The sequence below is a fragment of the Ctenopharyngodon idella genome, chromosome 13 (genome assembly GCF_019924925.1).
Source record: "Ctenopharyngodon idella isolate HZGC_01 chromosome 13, HZGC01, whole genome shotgun sequence".
Lineage (NCBI taxonomy): Eukaryota > Metazoa > Chordata > Actinopteri > Cypriniformes > Xenocyprididae > Ctenopharyngodon > Ctenopharyngodon idella.
The window spans coordinates 23,029,670-23,054,331 of record NC_067232.1 but is presented as its reverse complement, the minus strand read 5'-3'; the positions used below and the strand labels follow the sequence as shown (position 1 = coordinate 23,054,331).

The 24,662-nt window shown below is 36.7% G+C and overlaps 1 protein-coding gene across 1 annotated transcript in view; it reads left to right on the top strand.

The window, feature by feature from the left end:
- The first annotated feature begins 1,166 nt into the window (after positions 1 to 1,166).
- Positions 1,167 to 24,662, top strand: part of lzts2a (leucine zipper, putative tumor suppressor 2a) — a 76,026-nt gene continuing 52,530 nt past the window's right edge. The window contains exon 1 of the mRNA XM_051917187.1: positions 1,167 to 1,570. The gene's annotated coding sequence lies outside the window, so the exon portion shown is untranslated. The remainder of the gene's footprint in view (positions 1,571 to 24,662) is intronic.

The window sequence follows — 24,662 nt, the reverse complement described above, 5'->3', positions numbered from 1 at the left end:
GAAAGTGGTGATTATATTCCTCTCTATGGACGAGTCATATACCTCTCTGATTTCATCAAAAAAATATCTTAATTTGTGTTCCGAAGATGAACGAAGGTCTTACGGGTGTGGAACGACATGAGGGTGAGTAATTAATGACAGAATTTTAATTTTTGGGTGAACTAACCCTTTAAATTCTTGATTACAAAAAGATAAATGTGCATGCTGCCATACTATATGACCTTGCCAAAACCTTATAGTTATAAAGATAAAACAATTCTGACAAAGTGGATACCGGGTGCTCCCTCTACATTATTAGTTTATGACTCATATTTTTATAAAGCCTACGAAATGATTATAGTCGACTCGACATATTTTAACGTCAGCATTAAAGGGTTAGTTCACCCAAAAATTAAAATTCTGCAATGACATTTCCTCTCTCAAGATCCATGAAGGTACTAAAAACATATTTAAATCAGTTCATGTGAGTACAGTGGTTCAATATTAATATTATAAAGCGACGAGATTATTTTTGGTGCGCCAAAAAAAAAAAAAAAAAAAAAAACTAATTAACGACTTATTCAGTGATGGCCGATTTCAAAACACTGCTTCAGGAAGATTCGGAACGTAATGAATCAGCGTGTCGAATCATGATTCGGATCGTGTGTCAAACCGCCAAACTGCTGAAATCACGTGACTTTGGCGCTCCGAACCGCTGATTCGACACGCTGATTCATTACGCTCCGAAGCTTCCTGAAGCAGTGTTTTGAAATCGGCCATCACTAAATAATTCGTTATTTTGTTTGTTTTTTTGGCGCACCAAAAATATTCTCGTCGCTTTATAATATTAATATTGAACCACTGTACTCACATGAACTGATTTAAATATGTTTTTAGTACCTTTATGGATCTTGAGAGAGGAAATGTCATTGCTGTGAATGCAGGCCTCACGGAGCCATCGGATTTAAACAAAAATATCTCAGTTTGCGTTCCGAAGATTAACGAAGGTCTTACGGGTCTGGAACGCCATGAGCGTGAGTAATAAATGACAGAATTTTCATTTTTGGGTGAACTAACCCTTTAAATGTGTCCAAAACACACTCTGCAGTGCCTGTTTACGGTTGGTTCGACATTCACCACTAATTACAATACAGTTCAAGTTGCTTCGTGAACTTGAACGTGTCGTCCGTCGCGAGCTCCCGCACGTGGCCACTCTCCCATAGCCTTACAGATTGTCGCTCCAAATCAGCGGTCGGGACCGAATGTGAGGCATGCTCACTCTCGCGCTCCTGCCAGCGGCGGTCCAGTGCGGAGCGAGGGGGGCAGGGAGAAGCGCGACTCAGCAGCGGGATTCAAGGCAGTTTGCAGCAGTCACTTCCAGGAGGATGGACGCAGAGATATGCAGTGGCTCCTTGTATTAACCTTCAGCAACGGGAGTTTGTATTACTTCAGAGAGGAGTAGAGAAACGACGGCTCAGATCTGCGTGAACTTCACCAGCCTTTGGAAGCATTGAAAATACCAGGACGTTGTTTCTTCAGAAACGTTGATTCTTCGGACGGTTTTGCTCAAGCGCTCTTCACGTAGTCAACGGTGAGTGACTTAAATCTGTTTTGAAAAGTTTGAGCCCACAGCGTTTCAGATGCTTTGTCTATTTTTAAAGTTTTGTTTTAACATGCATTGCTTATAACTAAATATCACTATATTTGTATCTTATTGTAGTTTCATTAATCCGTAGTAGCCTACTTAGTGATTTAACTGTGGCAAGTGACTATTGCATTATTGCTGTTTTATTTGGTAATATTTTATTTGGCATTGAATTATAATGGGAATCTGTTGTTCAGATATAATCTATTAATTTAAACTACTATTTTTGTCACTTGTTATGATTGCAGATTTAAAAAGATACTATACCTGTTTATGGTACCACATCTCACTAGATGCATAAAGAAAAAAAGGTTAAAATTGTACTATAGTAAGATTAAAAGTTAAACTTTATTATTGACTTTTTCAGTTTCCTTCAAAGTGTAAAATGTTGCATTGATTTGTCCTCTTACTATAGATTATAAAGTTCATGTCAGTTCACCTTCATTTGTGCTTATGCACGTTGTTTTTGTTGTTTGTTTGGCTGTGAGAGTAAAGTGACCGAGTGCTTTATCTTACAAAGGTCATAATTATGTTAAATGTAGGCAGACACCAATTTATCCCAGCAAAAGTAATTATGGCATCCCAGTGTCTTTTGTAATTACAGCATATGGAGCGTCCCTCCTGGAGACACATTGTCTGAATAGCTTTTGTATTTAACACATTCTCACAAATCCCTTTAGTTTATTCTCAGTAGGTTCAGATCTCACCTTTGACTAGTGTTATGTACTGTGTGATAATTGCAACTTGTTAATTACCCTTAATGTTATGGGTTATGTTTTTCACAAAACAGTTTGCTTTCAAAGGTTTTGTTAGTGTTAAGGGTCTTTATCTGTAACATTTTCCAATTATTTTCAATTAGATTTGTTAGATTCTCCGTGATATTCTAGAACGTTTTGTGACATTCACCCACTTACTGTAATGTTGCTTCAGTATGCTAGTAACCACTTCTCACAGCCAGCTGTTGTTGTTTAAAACAGCCTTTGTTTTATGTGCTGTATGACAAGAGTTATGGTACATGTTGTGTTCATTGTAAAGCAATGTTTTTATTCTTAGTCAAATTGTAAATCAGTAAAACATTCCATTTTTCAAATCATTGGAACAACTTAAAAGTGAAGACAAGGCATAAAACACTCAAAGATTTTGATGTAACGATCCAAGGATTGTCATGTTGGGAGACACTGAAGTGCCTAAACAGTCACATTTTTCCTCTTCTTTAGAAGAATCAGGCTTAACTCTGACCGACATACCTGTTGTGTTCAACACACTCAGCAAAGAAGTTCTGTTTCTTCTATCAACATTGAGTAGATGTTCTCTGAGATTTTATTAACTGAAAACACAAAGTCCCTTAATGTAAGACTCTAGGAACCTACACCCCCCCTCCCCCTCACCGCCTATCAGTGGAAGATTAAATATGAGACTCGATACGATTCTGCTGTTATAAAGACATTCTTCACCCTGTCAGCAAAGCCTCTCTCTGGACTTTCAGTCTTATTATGATTCATATTTAGCAGTTTATCTGTATTTTTGAGGGCTTTAACTTAAAGTTGCAGTATGTGAAACAGAATACATGCTGCATTCATGCACCGTTACGATTTGGAGAAATTTATGTCATTTATTACTCACCCTCATGTCGTTCTACACTCGTAAGACCTACGTTCATCTTCGGAACATAAATTAAGATATTTTTGATGAAATTGAGAGTGAGGCCTGCATTGCCAGCAATGTCACCGAACTTCTCAAGATCCAGAAAGGTACTCAAAACATATTTAAAACAGTTCATGTGACTACAGTGGTTCATCCTTAATGTTATGAAGCGACGAGAATACTTCTTGTGCGCCAAAAAAACAAAATAACGACTTTTCAACAGTATCTAGTGATGGGCGATTTCAAAACACTGCTTCATGAAGCTTCGAAGCTTTACAAATCTTTCGTTTCAAATCAGTGGTTCGGAGCGCCAAAGTCACATGATTTCAGCAGTTTGATACACGATCCGAATCACTGATTCGAAACAAAAGATTCGTAAAGCTTTGAAGCAGTGTTTTGAAATCGGCCATCACTAGATATTGTTGAAAAGTCATTATTTTATTTGTTTGGCGCACAAAAAGTATTCTCGTCACTTTATAATATTAAAGGGGGGGTATCACACACAGTTTCTGCCAATCTCATGTTAAACTTGAGTACATATAGAGTAACAATGCATCCTTCATATCTCCGAAAAGTCTTTAGTTTTGTCATATTTATAAAAGATAGATACACTAAACCAAGTCTTTCCGGAAAAAGCCGAGATCCTGGAGGTGTGTCTGCCATCAGTGCCGTGGGCGGGGCTAAAGAGCGTGTGCAGCTTCTGCGATGTCTGCTAGCTGCGACATCATTATAAATACAAAGGGAACAAAAACTTTCGTGTTGTTTACATTTTATGCACTTGCGCGCCGATTGCCAACAAAACACAAACATCTGATGCAGCTTTACTCACCACCCGCAATCTGCAAATCCAGCTCCGAACTGGGACTTGTTTACAAAGTAGCTACTCATCACCGAAATCCCGGGAACAAACAAACATACATGTACAACTCCGTTGCTGCCCTGGAAAAAAAAACTTCATCCTCTGTTCCCTTAACGCTGGGTTCTTTGGGAAGCTGAAAAAGGTCATCTTTCCCTCACAACCAAAAACGCACTCCTTTGGTGACAGGAGCTGCGTCTCATTTCGGAGGCTGCGTCCTCTGGAAGTTGCATTTGAAGGCTGAATACTTCATTAAGGATGTCATATTTAAGAAAAGTAACCGTAATAAAATTGACTGATATTCATTGTGAGGTGTAAAATACTGTAATTTCTTTCTTATGTTGCAATCTAACAGTTATTTTTCTTAAATGAGACCAATGATGTATGCAGCCTTTAAAGGCTGCAGCCCCTGAATTGGGACACAGCCATTGTTGAAAAATCTCTCGGCTTCCGTATCCCCAACGAAATGCGTTGATGTGCTCTTGCTCTTGTTCTGGGTGATGTGTGTGTGCACGCTTATCAGGGAGAAGTGCCTATACAAGGAATTCCGCCCTTTGTTACGTGATAAAGGGCCATACTAGAAAAAAACTCTCCGAAACCTGTACCGAAACCGGAAGTAGTAATTTGGCACAGAAATACTCCGTCATACGTCCAACTTGTGTTTTGAAACTTTGGCCATGTTTAGCATGAGAATCCGACTCTTCAACAGTGTAAATAAGTCAGAATGCATGAAATAGCATTACACCCCCGCCCTTTAAGGTAGAACCACTGTACTCACATGAACTGTTTTAAATATGTTTTGAGTACCTTTCTGGATGTTGAGAGGTTAGGTGACATTGCTGTCAATGCAGGCCTTACTGAGCCATCGGATTTCATCAAAAATATCTTAATTTGTGTTCCGAAGATGAACGAAGGTCTTCAAGGTGTGGAACGACGTGAGGGTGAGTAATGAATGACATTATTTTTGACATATATTATGACATATTTTTGGGTGAACTAACCCTTTAACTGCTCAATTGGCAATACCTACATACTGACACTCTGAATCCCGGCACCGTACACGGTCCGCCATACCCAGCTGCTTTCAGGCATCCCACTGGAAATATTTAGGATGGAAGTGGGTGGGGGAAAAAGTTATAACCGTTTCACCCACCCAGTTCCATCCTAAATATTTAACATAATTTTATATCCTTTCAGCTACTCACTGTGCCATATATTTGTATGAAAATGCACACTGGATGTTCTATGGGAGACCATTTATTTATTTACGTTCATCATGTATATCTTACACTTGATACACTGTATAGCAATATGTCTGAAATTTGACAAACTATCTTGGCAGCTGTATTTAATTTCGGGCCTTGAAGTTAAAGGCTTTTAAGTAGAATATATAGCTTCAAAGGTCAATTTAAAAGTTATTTTTGGATAATATATACACTTCCCTACAGAAAAGATGAAGTATAAATTGTCAGTATTTGAGATTTCCTTAATCTCTCTGCCAAAATTGTTTTCTTCCCAAGAGAAAACAGTTTTGCATGCAGTACATTTCTGTAGTTGTATTGCATGTAGTTTTCTAATTTCAAAAGTGCAGGCAATTTAATATAAACAGGCTGCTCTTATGAGTCAAGCTGAGAGGAATCACTCACATGAGCTGTCAGAGTGTTTATGGTGTGAAGAGAGGCAAGTCAATGTGCTGGAAGGCTGGTTACACCATGAATGCCCAGCTGTTGCTGACAGTGTGTGGAACTATGAGGTGAGCGCTCACTGATCACTAGGTCAAATGACATACATTCCATGTAGCTCATAAAACTTTTAACCAACTGCATTGATAGCATCATTGAATCAAGCACTTGAAGGTCTTTTCAGTTTAACTCCCAGTATGGTGTTTGATTTGACAAATATAGAAACTGATAAAATGAACAAAGCTCCTGTTTTAATGAATTTGGCATCATACTGTATCAATGGAGATAGAGGTTGTAATTTCATAGGATGTTGGATGGCTTTGGCAGGCATTGCTCTATAACCTTGCCTGCCGTTTTTGTCTTGATTGGAAGTGCACGTCAATAAACCAACACGCTAGCACCAAATTTACGAGGTTATCTCTGATATGTTTAGTGTGTGTGAAAAATTCAGTGCTGGCTCAGAGAATACCATAAATCTTTGATTTAGTTGCTCTAACATAGCCATTTATTAAATTCACCAAGACTTTACTGTCTATATTTTCAATGAAAAATTGTATTTTTACGTGATTGGAGTCCTGACAGTAGATCTAGTGTTCTTAAGACTGCCCGCTTGCAGACTGATTTGCTGAGATATGCATAAGTGTAAGTGTTTATTTATGGGTCTGTGTGTGTGTAAGGAAGCAGTTGATCTGTATCATGTTGGGGGAGGAGCCATCCATTAATATTCCTGAGAGAAAGTCAATGTATGTAGCTCTGTTTTCTTGGTTTCGTCTTTCAATTTCTACTAATATGTCACATGGATAAAGTTTCTTTATGGATTTACAAATTGGAACAGTTTCTATCTGCATTGCTCTGGTCGATAGGCCTCTCTGTTGATTGGATCTCTCATTTTCAATCCATCACAGAGAGCACTGACCAATTTTAGTTCAGGCAGAAACGCTGTTCATACAGATTAATTTACACAGAATAAATGAATCAAATGCAGTGATTGAGTGGGTTGTGATAATGAGAGCTGCAAGGAGGCATTATTCTGCTAAATCCATAGTCAAGATGTCAGCATAGTGCCGGCCGCTGTGATGTTGAGGACAAGCAAACCCGAGCTTCATTTCCTCAGAGAGTGAAGTCAGCACAATGATAGTGACAGTCTGTAAGCTCCTCCCACAGAGATGCCCCCTTCACTTCCTGTGGAGGTCTTTTGAGCAGCAAGATGTGATTCCCAGTGATGTGTCCAGTGTGATGTAGCGTACTTTGGCCATTTGCGTGATGAAAGAAAGGGATGCACTGCAATTTTAGGGCCAATATTGATCCTATAATCAGTAGCTTTTTGTGGCAGATACAATAGCTGATAGGTTTACTTTTTGTATTTTAACCCTTTCAATTGGAATGGCTATATATAATTTATAATATTGCTAATTTACATTTGTAATCCACATATTTGTTAGTGAAATCTGTGTATAAACATTTTCATAAACAATTCATGATTGTCCTATAACTTTCATACTAAAATTTATTCTAAATTTACAAAAAATTCAATTGTAGAAACAAGCAAAACCACACATACACAAAAATCGCATACTCTGTGTGGTCTTAAACGTGTTAAGATGACATTTTATACATATATATTTAATCAAATATGGCTAATGAACTGGTTAATGGGAGGTCTATAATCTCTGTCTGCTTAAAACTATACAATCTGTTTTTGTGTTTGAACTGGTTTTAAGAATAAACACCATTGCTTCAAGGATCTTGCTGCTCGTGCGCAATGTTTGCTGAGAGTGATTACGAAAGGCAAAAAAAAGAAAGGTTGTGCAGAAATATATATATATAACTGGTTTAGGTGTATTTTATGCAAATTAGAAACAACATGATCGCTTATTTAGATAATCCAAATTCATTAGAACAAGTTTTAGAACAAATTCATGTTCATACGCATTGCTGTGAATTAGGCAGAATTTTCTGTGAGAAGTTCACCCGCATGTATAAATAAGAATAACCCATGCAATTATTTGCGAATGAGACCCAATGACTTAATTCATTGAAATGACACAACACTATTTTGGGGGATTTATCACCTGGTTAAAATATGTAGTTCAGTCATGAGGGCGCAGGCTGAGAGAGGTCCTTTACATGCAGTCTGCAAGCAGTCACAATATTACCGCATGGCACAAGCTGATTGGCCTCTGCTGCTCCTGCAGCCAATGAGATTGCTTGCTCCACATTTAAATAGTCAGTTTGCTGCACTGTAAACCCTAACGCTCAAAGTAGGACAAACTTAAACTGAACAAATTAGTTCAGTTAAATTAACTGTTATAAGTATAACTTTTTCTTTAGAGTTCACAGCACTGATGTATTTCAAGTAAACTGAACTGTTTCATTGTTTTGAGTTGTATGAACTCATTTCTTTTAATTTAGACGAACTTAAGTTTAACTGAAACTGGGCTGGGATTTCTATTTCCCAGCATGCTTTGCCCATGGCACTCGAAAAGGTGAGTAAATGCTAAAATTAAGTGTTATATAATGTTTTTTTTTGTGCAAGATTAATGGTAAGGGAGACTTAGTAGTGATTAATGTTTTATGCTAATTTAGAAGAGTTTCTGTTAATGTGGGTTTTTGGAGAGTTACCATCATGGTGACAAGTGGTGCATGCTGCTTGGTTTCAGAGCAGGTTTGCTGTACTTATTCAGTAAGTGCTATACTGTGCTATTGTTAACATGTTAGAAAATTAGCAAGTTGGCATTTTCTGAATTTTCTTATTAGGGTTTACAGTGAAGTAAATAACTCATGTGATTTGCAAGAACTCAAAATAAAAAAAAAGTTAACTAAATCTTTTGTTAATTGCTATCAAAATGTATGAGTTAGGTAACTCAGTACTTCAAGTTAGGAGCAATTAAAATGCATGAGTACTACAAAACTCAAAATTTGACAGTTTTGCATACTTAAAATTGGGAACATCATAACTCAAAAAATATGATGTAACTGATTACCTCAATTTTTTTTATTTTTTTTTTAGTTTGCCCAACTTATTTGGGTTTACAGTGTGTACGCTGGTCTTGCAATGCACTATCATTGCATCATTCAGTTCCTCTGAAACCCTCCACCTCCCCCACTCCACCTGCCTAGATCTGCAATGGGATTCATGTGTCTATTCATGCAGCAGCAGCATATCTTACACGCTCATAGAAGTGTGTCTGTGTATCTAATAGCAGTAGCAAGTCCATATACTTCTAATCACTCTTATGTTAAAAATAAGGTGGATACCATAGCAGGAAAAATTAATGGGATTGTTAATAATAAATCCCAGTTATAGAGAATAATATTTTGGATACTGATATACGGTGCACCAAGGGCTCACTGAAGTAGTGCAGCATCATGTGCTTGGGCTGCTTTCTATTAGTCAGGAATCTGCCCTGTCAAAGGGCTCTGCAAATCTGTACACCCCCACACTGAGAGAGAAACATTATGAAAACACTGTCCTTTTTGTACGTCCCCTGATTTATGATCTTTGGCCTGCGAGAGATGTAAAGCATGCAGCGCTTTCTCTCCATCTAAGTCTCCAAGCTGATGCAACACAGGGGTCCTCGGATCGCAACTGTTTTCACTGCACGGTGCGTCCCATAGTGATGTGAGTTATTATAAGAGACAAGCGGGCTCGCTCTGCCTGAGGCACGCTCTGACTCTCACCTCTTTCTGCTGTGCTCCTGGCTTGTCCGGTGCATCTCCCACTGACTACAAACAAGCAGACTGTGTGACATGCCAGAGTTTCCTGCTTTACAACTGTTGACCTTGCCTGCATTTTAACCTCTGATCTGTAATTAGGTGTGTAAACATTAGTTCAAGAGCGGAATATGGTAGAGGAATGCAAAGTTTGCAATCCTGTTTAAACAGTGAAGAGGGGCAGAGATTTGTGTTTGGAGGCACTAAAGCTGTTTAACCAGTATGTCATCAATGTTTATACAGACTAACCCTTTAATTCCTCTCTTGTATGTGTGTGGTCAACACCCACCTCGCACAAGACCAATCCAACAGGGAGGGGATGAGGCTATATGTACGTAATGGGACACATTTAGTTAGCATTCAACATTAATCACACCTGTAGTCATTCATTCATGTTAGTAAAATGTATTTTGTATATAAGTCTCTGTAATACATCTGCTCAATAGAGTTAATTAATATAACCATAGTAAAACTGATTTGATGGGTGGATCAGAGATGTGATGCTAATTTTTATGTCCTCTATTAATTCATAAAGTAATACGTTTTTTTTTTTTTTTTTTTTTTTCAGTATATCCCTATAATGAACATGATTTCAGTTCCTAAACTGAAATTTATTGTCATACTTTTGTGTAAAATTTAAGTAAAATGTAACCATTTTAAAGTGTAATTTAGTCGATTTTCTATAGTCGAACACTATGGCAACAGCTTTCTTACCTTCTGTTTTGCTTCGGACAGAACTGACAAAAAGTCAGTTTCTTTCAGTTTTTCTCCTTTGTTTGGCTGTAAACATTGTTTGTGGTAATCTAGTTTGAAAACTCACTCCCGCTAAACACTTACTCTTTGAATTCTTGAACCCGGAGACAATAAGTCGACACCATTATAACTAAAAGTTTGCTAAGAAGTATTTCCTACTAAAGCAAGGCGGTATTTGATTCTGGTAGGCATATACATAACAGACTGGTGGGAGTGGCCTTGGACGGCAACATGGCCAGTGCATTATGGGTGTTGAAGTTTTCCTACCTATTAAGCAAAAGGGAAGATGACAGCCTTTTTTTTTAGATAGGAATTCCATTATAGAGATGATGAAATCCTATATTGATGCCTCCTCTCTGAAGGTTTGTACCGGCTATGTAAGATAATCTTGAAATCAATCTTTAGTGTAATTTGTCAGATGTAATTGATGGATGAATTGGAATCCTCTGGTTAAAAAATTGCAGAAATAATGCATCTCTATCTTTGGCACAGCATGCTACATAAACCAGAGGGCTTATGCTCAGTCCAGTCATGCTGAACCATGACGGCAGTCTCTCAGGCATGTCTAAAGAGCCGTATGGGCTTAGATTGCCCCGTTTTGAGGGGATTATGTCCACACTGCATAGCACAGCAATTTAAACAGCCCTCATTTTGTGTCCTTAACCACCCCCATCTCACATGGTGGACAGACAGACTTATTAGCGTCTGCGTTAGAGACCCGAGTCTAGTTGTCGCAGCTATGTGGAGCGCTGTGAAACTACTACTGTTCACACTTAATCTCCAAAAGCCCTGAGTGACTGTAGCAAGGTTGTTGACCTCTCTGAATGGCCTTGTTAACCTCTCTGCTGTTCCCACGTTGAGAGGTATCTGTGAAGTATACGTGAAGGTAATGAGATGAGGTCAGAGTGTCATGAGATGGTCCAGCAGACACAATAATGTTTCAGTGCTGTCCATTACGGCCACTTTGTCCAGACAGCTTACACATTGAGCCAGCAGCATCCATAACAGGGCCAGTAGTCAGCTTGGAATGTGTTGACCGATGGAGCAAACATTTGGCAGGATTGCAGTGTTTAAGAGTAACGAGCAGAACTGAATGCAGAGGTCACGTTAAATGAAGTACACATTTTTCTGACATTCCATTGGCTTTGCACTGATGCACTGTGTAGAAAGAAGACTTATCTGGGAAGTCCTGAATTGGCACACAATCAAAACTTAAAATCTTGACTTATCAGCTGATAGACACCTGCTTTCAAATGCTTCTGTGTGTATCTGTGTAAGCGCTCAGTAAAGAGTGTCACTGATGTCTATTTACATTTTTTTGAAGCGTTGATCATTGTAGCCGATCACAGACATATCTGATGAGCGTGTGAACACAATAGCCAATCAGAGGTGTTTACGAATCCGCTTAACGGTACTTTGCAATAGAATGCTCCTAAAATCTGGAAACGAGTTTTTGAATTTTTGAATCGTCCTGAAATCAGTGGGTTTTCTGAATGGGTATTTGGGTCCTGAAATTCCTGAAATAAAGTCTGTGGTTAACACTAGCCCAAGATATTTTCACGTTTTATTCTACAACGTATAGGGCCATCACAATGATGAACTCATCTTTATACTCACTCTCTTGCAAACTATTCAAATTCAAACTTGAGATGTCAGAAGTCATGCGACTGTGGTGTAGTTCCTTTAGCTTTTTGCTTCTGTGGTTTGCATTTAGGTATCAAAATTCATAAAAGTTTATTTGTAAAGATCATCTAGAGCAGGGGTGGGGAACATTGATCCTGGAGGGCCATTGTCCTGCAGAGTTTAGCTCCAACCCTAATTAAACACACCTGAAGCTAATCAAGGTATTCAGGATTACTAAAGTTACAGGCAGGTGAGTGTTTTTTGGGTTGGCGCTAAACTCTGCAGGACAATGGCCCTCCAGGATCAACATTCCCCACCCCTGATCTAGAGTAATATAGTAGTTATGGTGTTCTGGCTGAGTTGTTTCTAGGGTGTTGTTATGTGGTTGCTATGGTGTTTTGGGTTGTTTCTAGGGTGTTGTTATGGTGTTGCTATTTGGTTTCTAGGGATGTTCTGAGTTGTACATGCAAGGATCATAAACCTTGTCACAGAGCTTATTTTCTGCAATTACCCCAAAGCCAATGTAAAAGTCCTATTGGGTTTTTGTCGAAGGAACCAGGGTGATGCTAGATTCTGGACTGGTCTACAAAATGACATCATCCCTGTGGCACTCTATACACCACTATCTTTAGTCCTAAAAAGCAGCAAATTCAGGACCTTGTAGTTCATAGGATCCATCTCCCAAAGGTTCCTCATAGCCCGTAAAATCAGCATCGTCATGTAAAGAATTTATGTGTGTGTGTGTGAAATTTTGCACTTATTGTAATTGTGGGAAATGGAGTTAGCTCCATGTGGATGGAGTTTAGTGAATGACTCTGCCAGATCGCCTGTGGTGCTGTTCCCTCTTCAGCCCACTCCATCAGCTGACTCTTGTGTTTTTTCCAATTCCAAAATGAAAAGAAAGTAGGGGTGTACCATAAATTGCCTCTATGAATGCTGCCGCTATTAACATTTTACCATAAGTGCAGACAGTTGGAAAAAGAAGAGAAATAGTTGTTTTTCCTCTCTCTGTGGTATGGCGTCCACCCTCTGGCTCTGTCTTCCCACCCCTTCACTGGGGCCAGCAGATGAGGAATGGTCTCTTTGGGTGCTGATGTTTTCGCAGCTCCGCCTGTGAGCTCTGGGGCTCAGTTCAAGCCCCACAGTAATTTTATTACCCCTCTCCTCAACAACACAAACACTAAACCTCTCCTCCCACCACATAACTCTTGATTTATGTCACTACAACCACCTTGTCCAAAAACTTCCCTGACATTTCCAGGAGACTTTCTGAATCACAGCATTCATGGCTGAGATGAGCTGTCATATAAAGCTGTGATGGGGGCAGACAGATTTCCACTGAATACTCTTGATTTAAATGCATGGTTATATATATATATATATATATATATATATATATATATATATATATATATATATAATTTTTTTTTTTCCCTCATGCTGTTTGGGTGCTCTGTCGTCTTCTTAACTTATTTTTAGGAACAGATCTGATGCTGCTGCTCTGTTAATGGAGGAATCAGTAATGTGTGTGGATTTCTATAAGAGACAAACAGTCTCTCATTAATACTCAAATTCACAAGAAAACATATATAGCAGTAGTAGTATATAATTCAATGACCAGTAATGATAATTAGTGGGGTTTGATATATTAAAAAAGTTTCGAAAACGTCTCTTATGCTCACCAAGGCTGCATTTAATTGATCAAAATAAAGTAAAAAACATAATATTGTGAAATATTATTACAACTTAAAACAGATTTTTTAAATGTCAAATCACATATTATTTTATGTAATTAATACCATATTTTAAAATGTAATTTATTCATGTGATGGCAAAGCTGAATTTCCAGCAGCCATTACTCCAGTCTTCAGTGTCACATGACCTTTCAGAAATCATTCGCATATGCTGATTTGCTGCTCAAGAAACAAGAAGATTTGTGGCCTGGGTGCAACCTAAAACCTGCAAAAAAAAAAAAAAGTCTGAAAAGTGAGTTTATGAAGCTATAAAATATTATTTATCTGAATAGGACAATTTGAGTAATCTGACTGTATGAGTAGTTTATTTTACATCCATCGACATTTTTTGGGATTGTTGTGCACTTATTATATGTCCTAATAGAGCAGTATGGATTTCCTGTTGTCCATAGAAAGAAATAGGAGTATACCTTATGGATTACATAAATATTTTGAGACATTTAATTTTCTCTACAGTCAGCTAACAGTTTAGTGTTGCACTACAGCTATTTATCAGTGTCATGATCACATTGGGCAGATAAATGCAAGGCTTTTTTTCTCATTTTGGTAGTGACAGCTAATAAACAAAACTCCACAAAAGGTGAGGTGATATCTGTTCATCATATAAAGGGATCGTGTCTGTTCAAAATGCTTGGACTAAACCACTCGGTTCATGTGGGTTTCTTTTATAATGACTTTTTTAAAACTTTTTGAAGCATCAAATTTTAGTGGTATGCACTTTCATTTGGAGGAACAGAAATCTCTCAGGTTTCATTAAAATAAATCTATGTGTGTGATGAACAAAGGTCTTTTAGGTTTGGAACGACATGAGGGTCAATAAATAATGACAGAATTTTAATTTTTGAGTGAATTATCCCTTCAAAAAGCTGTTTTTGATGGCAAATGTATTTTGCATTCGACCAGTATCAGCATTATTGAAAAACTGTTATCGGAACCTAATGATAGTCACAGCGATAAACTGGATGACCTTTGAGTATGACCTCCTTTTCATTTAGGTCAGATGCCTAAAACAGAAGTCTGTCCTGAATGTGTGAACTTTAACCTGTCTGAACCTCTCGGTGGGGTATTGTGAGAAAGTGAGTCGGGTTTAACTGAGCATCACATTGCTTGTCATTGAGGCAGCAGCATGGAGAGGTGAACAAAACCAGGACAGCACAGCTGGGAGACCAGCCAGTGAGAATGTGCTTGATGTTCACCAGCCACTACAGGCCACTTTGTGAATTGCTGCCAGATTAGTGCAGAATACTGAAGCTGTGTGTCAGTATTGATTTGAGAGGACTTATTTGGGGACTTACGGTTTATTTGGTGACTCAGTATCTCCCTTCTGAACCTAAGCACAAAAAGAATATAGATCCTGATATCGCAGTACTGAGATCAGCTCATTTGCTTGACATTTTAAGGTTTATTTCTGATTCTTTATAATTTATGTGGTAAATAAGAATATATTACTCAAAACATCATGTTGTATATTTTTCAGAGCTATGGAAGGTTATTTCCACCACAGAAAAAAAAAGTAATTGCGAGTTTATATCTTACAATTCTGACTTTTTTTTTCTTTCTAGCAGTTGTGAGTTTTATCTTACAATTCTGACTTATTTCATGCAACTGCGAGTTTATATTTCACAATTCTGACTTTTTTTTCTCAGAATTGTGAGTTTATATCTTACAATTCTGGCTTTTTTTCTCGCAGTTGCGAGTTTATATTTCACAATTCTGACTTTTTTTCAGAATTGCGAGTTTATATCTTACAATTCTGGCTTTTTTTCTCGCAATTGCGAGTTTATATTTAACAATTCTGGCTTTTTTCTCAGAATTGCAAGATTATATCTTTCAAATCTGGCTTTTTTCTCTCAATTGTGAGTTTATATCTTACAATTCTGAGAGAAACAGTCATAAAGTCAGAATTGCAAGATATAAACTTGTAATTGCAAGTAAAAAAAGTCAGAATATATAAAAAAAGCGAGATATAAACTTGCAATTCTGAGAAAAAAAATGTCAGAATTGTAAGATATAAACTTGCAATTACCCTTTTATTTTAATGGAAACAAGCTTCCATACAGAGCTGTACAATTCTGAGCAAAAATAATAAGGCAATTTTGTTAGGCTATAAAATGTTAGGCTACCTTTCATTAACATTTTATCTGTATTAATCAAAATGTTATAAATGCAGTTTCCGAGCAGTAATTTGAGATGGATAGAAGCTGTCCTGACTCTTTTAATGGTGAAGCCGCTTCTTCTGTTTGTGTGCCACATAGCAAAAAGGATTAGAGTCAGTTACGTAACTCCCCCCAGAGCCTCTCCTCATGCAAGGCCGTCTGGAACAGAATCTCTAAATAATGATTTTGAGGTTTATTTATGCTTAATTTGCACAATCCCTTTTGTTTATTAATGCATCTGCCTTCTTTTCATGTTTGATGAGCTAAAGTGAGAGAAGACTCAGAGAAAGAGGGAGTGATGGGGTATTTATAGAGTGTCCTGCTGTGGGGCTGGCCGGTCTGTCTCTCTGAAGCATTGCGTCCTGTCAGACCCCATCAGATCTCCATATGGACTCGAGCTCATGCACACACAGAATACTACAACTATATCAGTCCCAATTAGACATTCAGCATTTTTACAATCAAAAAACTCGTTTTGAACGTTATTTTGTTTGGATGTACTACTGTAGATTTTGTTTTGTTGTTGTTCCAAAGGATAATGTCACGGTGGGTCAGGCAAAAACAAGAAGGGGATCTAATTGCAGCATTTTATTTTAAACAAAAACAAAGAAGATAATCCAAAATGAAGAAGATCACAGGAAAAATAAAGCAGCATAAACAACTACAAGAAAAAGAACTGAACAAACTGAGGGTACGTTTACATGACAACGATGTACTAAACACTGAAAAGATTTCGATGTCACCTCCGCATGATGTCACCGTTTTCTCAAATTTGTGTTTTTGTAGTTTACACAAAGACAATAACGGTATTGTATTTAAAAACTTCGAAACCTGTTTTCAAAAGTTTGTGTTTTCAGGCCCTCAAAACGCTGTTGTCGTGTAAATGAACGCCCAAAATGCATAAAAAGTTTTCCATTTTTAGTTGAAAATGGTGTAGTGTAAACGCCCCCTCAGGGCCATGTACAAGGGAAAACACTAGGCGAGAAATCAAAAAACGAACGCAGACAAAGAACTGATCTAGAAACAGTGCAAACAGCTAACAGGATGACAAATCAAACAAAGACAAACCAACTCAAAGTCCTACAGAAACTGAACGTGATTTAAACTAAACATTTAATAGTTTTAGTTAACAATAGCAAGATTGTTCTCAAGTTGATAGATCTTGTTTTAAGGATTTTTACTGAAAAACAAAACGGTAAATACTGAATAAGAAAATGTTTTGCAAGGTTGTGTGTCTGCACTGTACATTGGGTAAAATGTAAATACAAACAAATGTTGTTGCCACACATATAAACACTTCCTTATTTAATGCAAAAAGCTTCCTTGTTTTACGAATGTGGATGATATCATGAAACAAAAGCTCTTTAACTCATCCTTCTATAAATGACACTAAACACACATGTGTAATCCACCTATCTTGTCTGAGTTAACAAATTCTTATCATGCAACCTTGCACAGGGTCCCAGAGGGATTAGATAGCAATATATGCTCTTTGGCCCATCTATTTCTCCAGGTCGTCCCTTTCTCACCACATTTAAAGCTTTCTGAAGGGATTTACCTGTGCTTTTGCTTCATTTCTGTTGTTTTTTTCCTAAGATCTTCTCATATATAAGTCAAGAAGCCATTACACTCGAGTCTGTGACCATTTCAGATGGCTGCACAACGTTGCATGTTTATACATATGTCAGATCCTGTGTTTGACAGCAGTAACATAGCAATGTCATCATAGCTTTGATCTCGCACAGCTCCCCATCTGTTGCAGAGATTATGCGCTGAGGGAGAAAAAGCTGACATCAATGTTTCATGCCTTCAGCTGAGCTGCATCACGCATCCTGAAGTTTCATCAGTGGTGCTCCTACATTTATGTAGTTAAGACACGGACTCTTGTCCTGTAATGCTTACTAGAGCAGTCTGTTTTAGCCTTTGGCCCTTGAGTGGCTCACTCTCTCAAACACACATACAGAAAAACGCACGTGTTCCTGCTGCCCTGCTCTGTCAGGGAAACTGAAGGCCTCCCTTAGGGCACTCAGGCTGATGACTTCATTGGCCTTGTTTGTTTTCTGCCCTTGGGGCTGGAGCGGAGAGGGAAGAGAGAGAGCGCTGGCTCATCCTGACACTCCAGCACAGGAAACAGTCTAGTCCGGGCTGGAAACGGACGCTGAAAGAACACTTTGGAAGCGGCATTCCTCTGCTGTCTGCCTCTCCAAACATCTGGTTTCATGTGGGTAAGCGTACTGTCACCCTCTGTGCCATCGTAACACTGGAAGTGTAGATACCTCTTTTATGTGGAAGTGAAAAAAAAGTTCTCAAAAACATGACAAATAAGGCCCCTTCACACAAGTGAAACGAAACATCTTTAGTGCAAGATAGCTGCAATGTCAAGTCAAATGTATTTTTACAATACACTACCAGTCAAAAGTTTGGAAACATTACTATTTTTAATGTTTTTGAACGAAGTCCCTTATGCTCATTAAGGCTGCATTTATTTCATAATAAATACAGAAAAAACAATAATATTGTGAAATATTATTACAATTTAAAATTATGGTTTTCTATTTTAATATACTTTAAAATATAATTTATTTCTGTAATGCAAAGCTGAATTTTCAGCATCATTACTCCAGTCTTCAGTGTCACATGATCCTTCAGAAATCACTCTTATATGCTGATTTGATACTCAGTTATTATCAATGTTGGAAACAGTTGTGTTGCTTAATATTTTTTTGGAACCTGTGATACTTTTTTCAGGATTCATTGAAGAATAAAAGGTTAAAAAATCTTTTCTAACAATATAAATCTTTGCTATCACTTTTACTTTATCAATTTAACACATCCGTGCTGAATAAAATTTCTTTCAAAAAAAAGAAAGAAAAAAATTACTGACCCCAAACTTTTGAACAGTAGTGTATATTGTTACAAAAGATTTCTATTTTAAATAAATGCTGATATTTTTTTTTAACTTTTAATTCATCAAAGAATCCTGAAAAAGTATCACAGGTTATAAAATAATATTAAGCAGCACAACTGTTTCCAGCATTGATAATAAATCAGCATATTAGAATGATTTCTGAAGGATCATGTGACACTGAAGACTGGAGTAATGATGCTGACAATTCAGCTTTGCATCACATATTTTAAAGTATATTAAAACAGAAAACCGTAATTTTAAATTGTAATAATATTTCACAATATTATTGTTTTTTTCTCTATTTATTATGAAATAAATGCAGCCTTAAAGAACATAAGAGACTTCGTTCAAAAACATTAAAAATAGTAATGTTTCCAAACTTTTGACTGGTAGTGTACATATTTTTATATCTTAATATCTTCATTCCCTATAGTCGCATTTAGCAGGTTAGAGCTGGGCAAAAATATAGTTTACATTTTGAGCAATCAAGCAGTTGAGATATGCTATCCACCTTATTTTTTAACGTAAGAGCAGGTACGGCCATTTGTAACTTGGTTTGAGAGTTGGATTTGTAACCCGAAGGTTGTGGGTTCAAGTCTCAGTACTGGCAGGAAAATGTAGGTGGGATGTGAATGAACAGCGCTGTCTTCCACTCGCATTATCCACAACTGAGGTGCCCTTGAGTAGGGATGGGCATATCAAGCAAAAATGATATTTGATGATTGCTGGGAATTATTCAAATATTATTTGAAAATTGCACCCCTCCCCCGCATGCTACACACATAAAAACAGAGAGCGAGGGAGAGAGAGCATTCACGCTTTCAATTTTTATGATAACCAGCTGTTTAATTCATTAGGGTAATAGGCTAAGTTTTAGTAAGATCATTTTTATTCCATATCTGCAAGACAGACTTTTCAGGATAGGAGATGGACTAAAAATGAACTTCCACACCTTACTGCCAGATTCTGGAAGATAAATTCTTCAAACAGTGGTACAAGAGGATGTGGTGCTGGTCCTTCAAGAATCACTTTCAATCTGTCTGTCTATAAAGCCTATAAAAAAACAGCCTTCATGTATTTTACAACACTTCAGCTTGTGATTCTTATTAAGTGTGGGTCATATATTTCAGGATTCTTTACCATAGCAAAGTCTCTGACACCTTGCACTTCTGGAGACTCCAGGTAGGTTGGAGTTCTGGAAAATGGTGGCGCTGGAGACTAAAGGGTTCCTGATGGTTTCACACACCTAATTCTTCACCTTATTTCTTAATTCTTTTGCAGTTGACATGTGTCTTTTCTTCTCCACCTGTTTTTGTCTGACCCTGCTCACCAAATGAGCGTTTTGCTGTCCAGTGGACATGCTTTAACTTTGCAATTTCTAGGATTGCATTAGTATTGCATCGTTCTCATGGCCATTTAATAATTTTTGACTTTTCAGTCTGAGTTAAATCTCTTTTTGGCTCATTTTATCTGTAAAAGAAAACCTGCCTAATAATTATGCACACCTGAATATAAGGCGTTTTTTACTTCCAGCCTTTATGAACAATTATATATCACTTATAAATGATTAATTACAAAATTAATAGTAGTTATTAAGATTGATGTGGTTTGGAATTGGTAAGATTTGCTTGGAAAAAAATATATGATCAGAAAATCGACTTGCATAATAATTATGCACGCAGTGTATATTCAGAGGAATGCATTGTTTTGAATATTCACAGAATATGTTTGTTAATAAACAATATATTTTAATGAAAGCTAATACATGTTTTTGTTTTAATTTCTTTTTTAGTTTGTTTACCTTAAACATGTTTGAGAAATGAATGTTAATAACATGCACTCATGTGGTTTGTGTCTTTGTGTTTATGGACTGAATGTTTGGATTCCACTGTTTTTCTACATTGTCTGCACAGTGTGTTTCATCATGGTCCAATGGCAGTCATTTTTCAGGAGTACGCCCACAGGGACTCAGTTGAGGATTTATCAAGGTTGTGTGTTATATATTGCTTTTACAGTTATTTGAAAAAGCTTATATTTTCCTCCCCATTGAGTTTGTGGGATAAAATCTCTGTAATGTACTGTAATCTTGTTTCAGTTTTGGCTTCTGTGTGGTTCCGCTTTCTGGTAGGAGGATGTGATGCTTATTTGGCTCTTAGAGGCACTTGGATCTAGAATGTGTTATTCAAACGAAGACTAAGGTCACTAAGCGAGAGGTCTGATAGACTGTGTTTCATATAAAATGTCTAATTGTAAGATACTTGGCAGCCAAAGCTGCCAAATCGTGGTCACTCCAATCAAATGTCCATTAATACTGTGAACTGAGTCAGTTGAGTGGTTATGAAGTCTTGGATGACTCATTAAATTAAAAGTTTATTATATTGTACAAGGTTATGATTGTTCAGTTTTGGAAGGCAAAGCTAGAATAACAAACCCACTGTAGTACCGTACAAAGCCCAAACAACTGAGAGCCCAGTTAAAATCAGCAGTCCTGTCCTGTCTGTTCTTCCACTTTGTGCCTAGACAAATACTTCTCATTTTCTGCTCCAGATGAGAAATCAAGACTAATGCTAATGCCTGCTCTTAATGTCCTCTCTGGTGTGATCTCAGTGGAAACTAGAGCTGCACGATTAATTGTTAAAAGATCGCAATCTCGATTCAAAAACACACGCGATCTTATACCTAAATGACAACGATTCGGCTGTGTCTATTAAATCTTTGACAAGTACGATCATATGGAACGTTAAAATTTGCGTTGGCACCGCCACTGATCCAGAGAAAGCAGCTGTCATGTATAGGTATGAAACAGCTTAACAAACAGACTTTTCAACCACACAGTATCATTATTTCAGTGTTACAATATTTCAAAATAACTGAGAAAAAAGTTTATAGAATATATAAACACTGATGTCTATGGTAGTGATCATAATGGAGCAAATCACCTTTTGAAAGTAAATTGACGCTTCAAATAAAGATATCAATTACGTTGTTACGCCAATAGGTGGCGACAAGCGACTGTTAAAATGTATGTCATTGAATCATTCAAGAGATTCATTCAAAAACACTGGTTCATCCAGTACATTCAAACTGATTTAAAAAAATAATTCAAATTAATTACATTTATAAAGAATGTAGTATTTTACATTTTGTCAGAACCTCTAGTAAATTAAACTTTTTTTGTTGTTTTTTTTTAGTTGTCTATTCAGAATCATGGGAGAATTGTGATGTCTATTTTATGTGATTATGTGAATTCTTGTTAAATTAGACATTTGTAGTCTAAATTTAGCTTTGCTCCAGAGACTTTCAGTGGGGTGTACTCATTTTTGCATGACCCTAATTTGAGTAAAAGCTGAAAATTTTGTTCTATAAGTTATATTATTAACCTTACTTTCATGTTATAAGTTAAACAGATGTTATATAAAACCTAGTTTTGTCAACATTTCGGAAATAGTTTTTGTGTTCATTGAGATGGTGTTTAAAATGTTACTTTTCAAAGAGGGTGTACTCATTTACACTGAGCACTGTATGAATAAAAGTGTTTTACTATTACTGTGAATATAAAGTATAGAGTTTGTACACTTAAATTACAAAGAGTGAAAAACAAATTGGAGTAGGATTTACTTTTCCCTAAAAATGCTAGTAAATTTCATAATTACATGTGAATTAGATGTGAAATTTTGAAGTAGAAAGACTCAAATAGCATTTTCTTTGAAAGTGTACTCCAATAATCTTTGTTTTATTTGCAACTTTGAAAAAACATTTAATCTAATTAGAAATTGACTGTTTCACCTAATATTTGTGTTTGCCTTATATTTTTTGCTTATTACGCTACCATGTTGTGAGCGATGGCAAGTTGAAATCAACTGTGGGTCGAGTTTCCTGTGAATTTCGTGGGAGTACTAGTACAATAATTTGTCATTTTAAACCCAATTTTAATGGGCCAACTCAAGAATGAGATGCTAAAAAGTGTGGCTGATTTTACTTCTGGTTCAGATGTCACATTTGGCAATATAAGATCATGTTGAGCATTATGGGATATACAGTATTCTGTTGTATAATGCACATTTTGGCAAAAAGTAGAAGGCCATCCAGGTATTCAGTGCATACAGAGAATGTGTGAACTGTTTACATATGTACTGCAGGCTGTCCTCACCTGTCCCCCTTTGTTTCTGTGACTCAGCAAATTGTATTCCAGACTTCGGTTCTAGCAAACTATTAAATGGCTGTGCAAATATCAAATAAAAGATAACTGTGATAGGTTTGGTCCTGTTTGCTCGCTCCCTCTGCCTTTCAGCAAAATGAGTTCAGAAAAAGAAGGAATTTGAGAGTGCTGGATGGAGAGAGTAAGAATGGGGAGGCAGACGGAATTTGTGAGAAATTTATCCTAGGGTTATGCGACAGTCAGAGACGCTATGAGAAGCTGCTCTCTTTTGAGTTTTTTTTAAAAGCATTTTTGAGTTTTTCTGCCTCATCAAGAATGATGTTAAAGGCTAACTGAAGAATTTCTGGAGTAGTGTAGAGGGAAGAAATCCTCCTAGACCCTTTATACTTTTTCAACACAGTTGTTTTAAAACTTTGCTTTCTCATGTCCTTACTTTAGACCCGTCAAGAGAAACCTTCTTACAATGGAGTTGGCCCTTATTTGGCCTTTTGTCACATGATGGTATGATGCAGCTAGTTATTATTAATTAAACTTTACTACCACTGATAAAACCAATCTGTACTGAGATCCCTCTATAGTTATAGTCTCTCATTCCCAGCTCTGCTCCCTCTGGTGGTCTGAGGCTGAACTGCTATTTTTACTACTACTTCAGAATCTGAATCCTTTGGAAGATTTAGCTGTGCTGACTGAGTAATTGAAAAAATACTATTTGTGGGAATTTGTTCTTACCTGATAATTATATTCTTACTATATTACATTTTCGAATCTTTTTTTTTTTTTTTTTTTGCTTTTTCAAATAAACCCTTTGCAGGGATTGTGCATTAAATGTACTTTTAGTACAATTAAATGTGAAAACTATATTTGGTTTCAGCCAGGGTTATTATATTTAACTAAAAGTAAATATAAAAAAACTTTTTCGTTATGTAAAATAAAATAAACCAACTGGAATAAAATAAAATATAAAAAAGCAACAAAAAAGCAAGGCAACATTTCACATTTTAATTTAGTTTAACTTGATTTACTGAAATACCAAAAACTAAAATTGAAATAAAAATAATAAAAACTATTTAGACCAAAAAATAACAAAACTTAAATTAGTAAAACTTAAATTAAAATGAAAACAAAAACAAAAAATAATAATATTAATAAAAACTATAATATATCTCAGTGATACTAAATAATGGCTAAATGCTTTGATTTGTAACAAAAATTTTAACACCGTACAAATACATGAAACAAATGCATATTTTCTTATACTCTATAGTATGATTATATAATATTTGAAAATATAATATATTGTAAACACTTTTTCTTATCAATAATACTGTTTTCTGTTCTTTTGTGTCCTGTTCTCTTGTCTGAGTATTTGCCTTTTGCTGTTTGTAAAAATGAGCACTTCAAGATGCATAAAACAATCACTTAGCGTTTTTTATTGCTGTTACATATTTGATCTGTACCGTCCTTTCACAGAGTCTCTTGAAACTCACATTGCGAATGCTGAATTGTGTCCTCTCTGGGGTTGCTCTAGCTCGGATGTTATCTGCCATCATATCAAACAGAAAAAAGGCATAAACTGAAGCAGCAAATCATCTTTTATGTATGTGTGCTGCACAATGAACATAGTGGAAACTGGGACAGTCAGCAGAGCATTAGGACAACAAAGCTGCTTTTGCTTTCCTGGAAAACAATGCTGACAGAAAATGGAGAGATTTACTGCTTTTACTTATCAAACAGGATAAAGGGTTAGAATTGCATTACGAATTACTGAGATATTTTTTTTCTAGTTGTT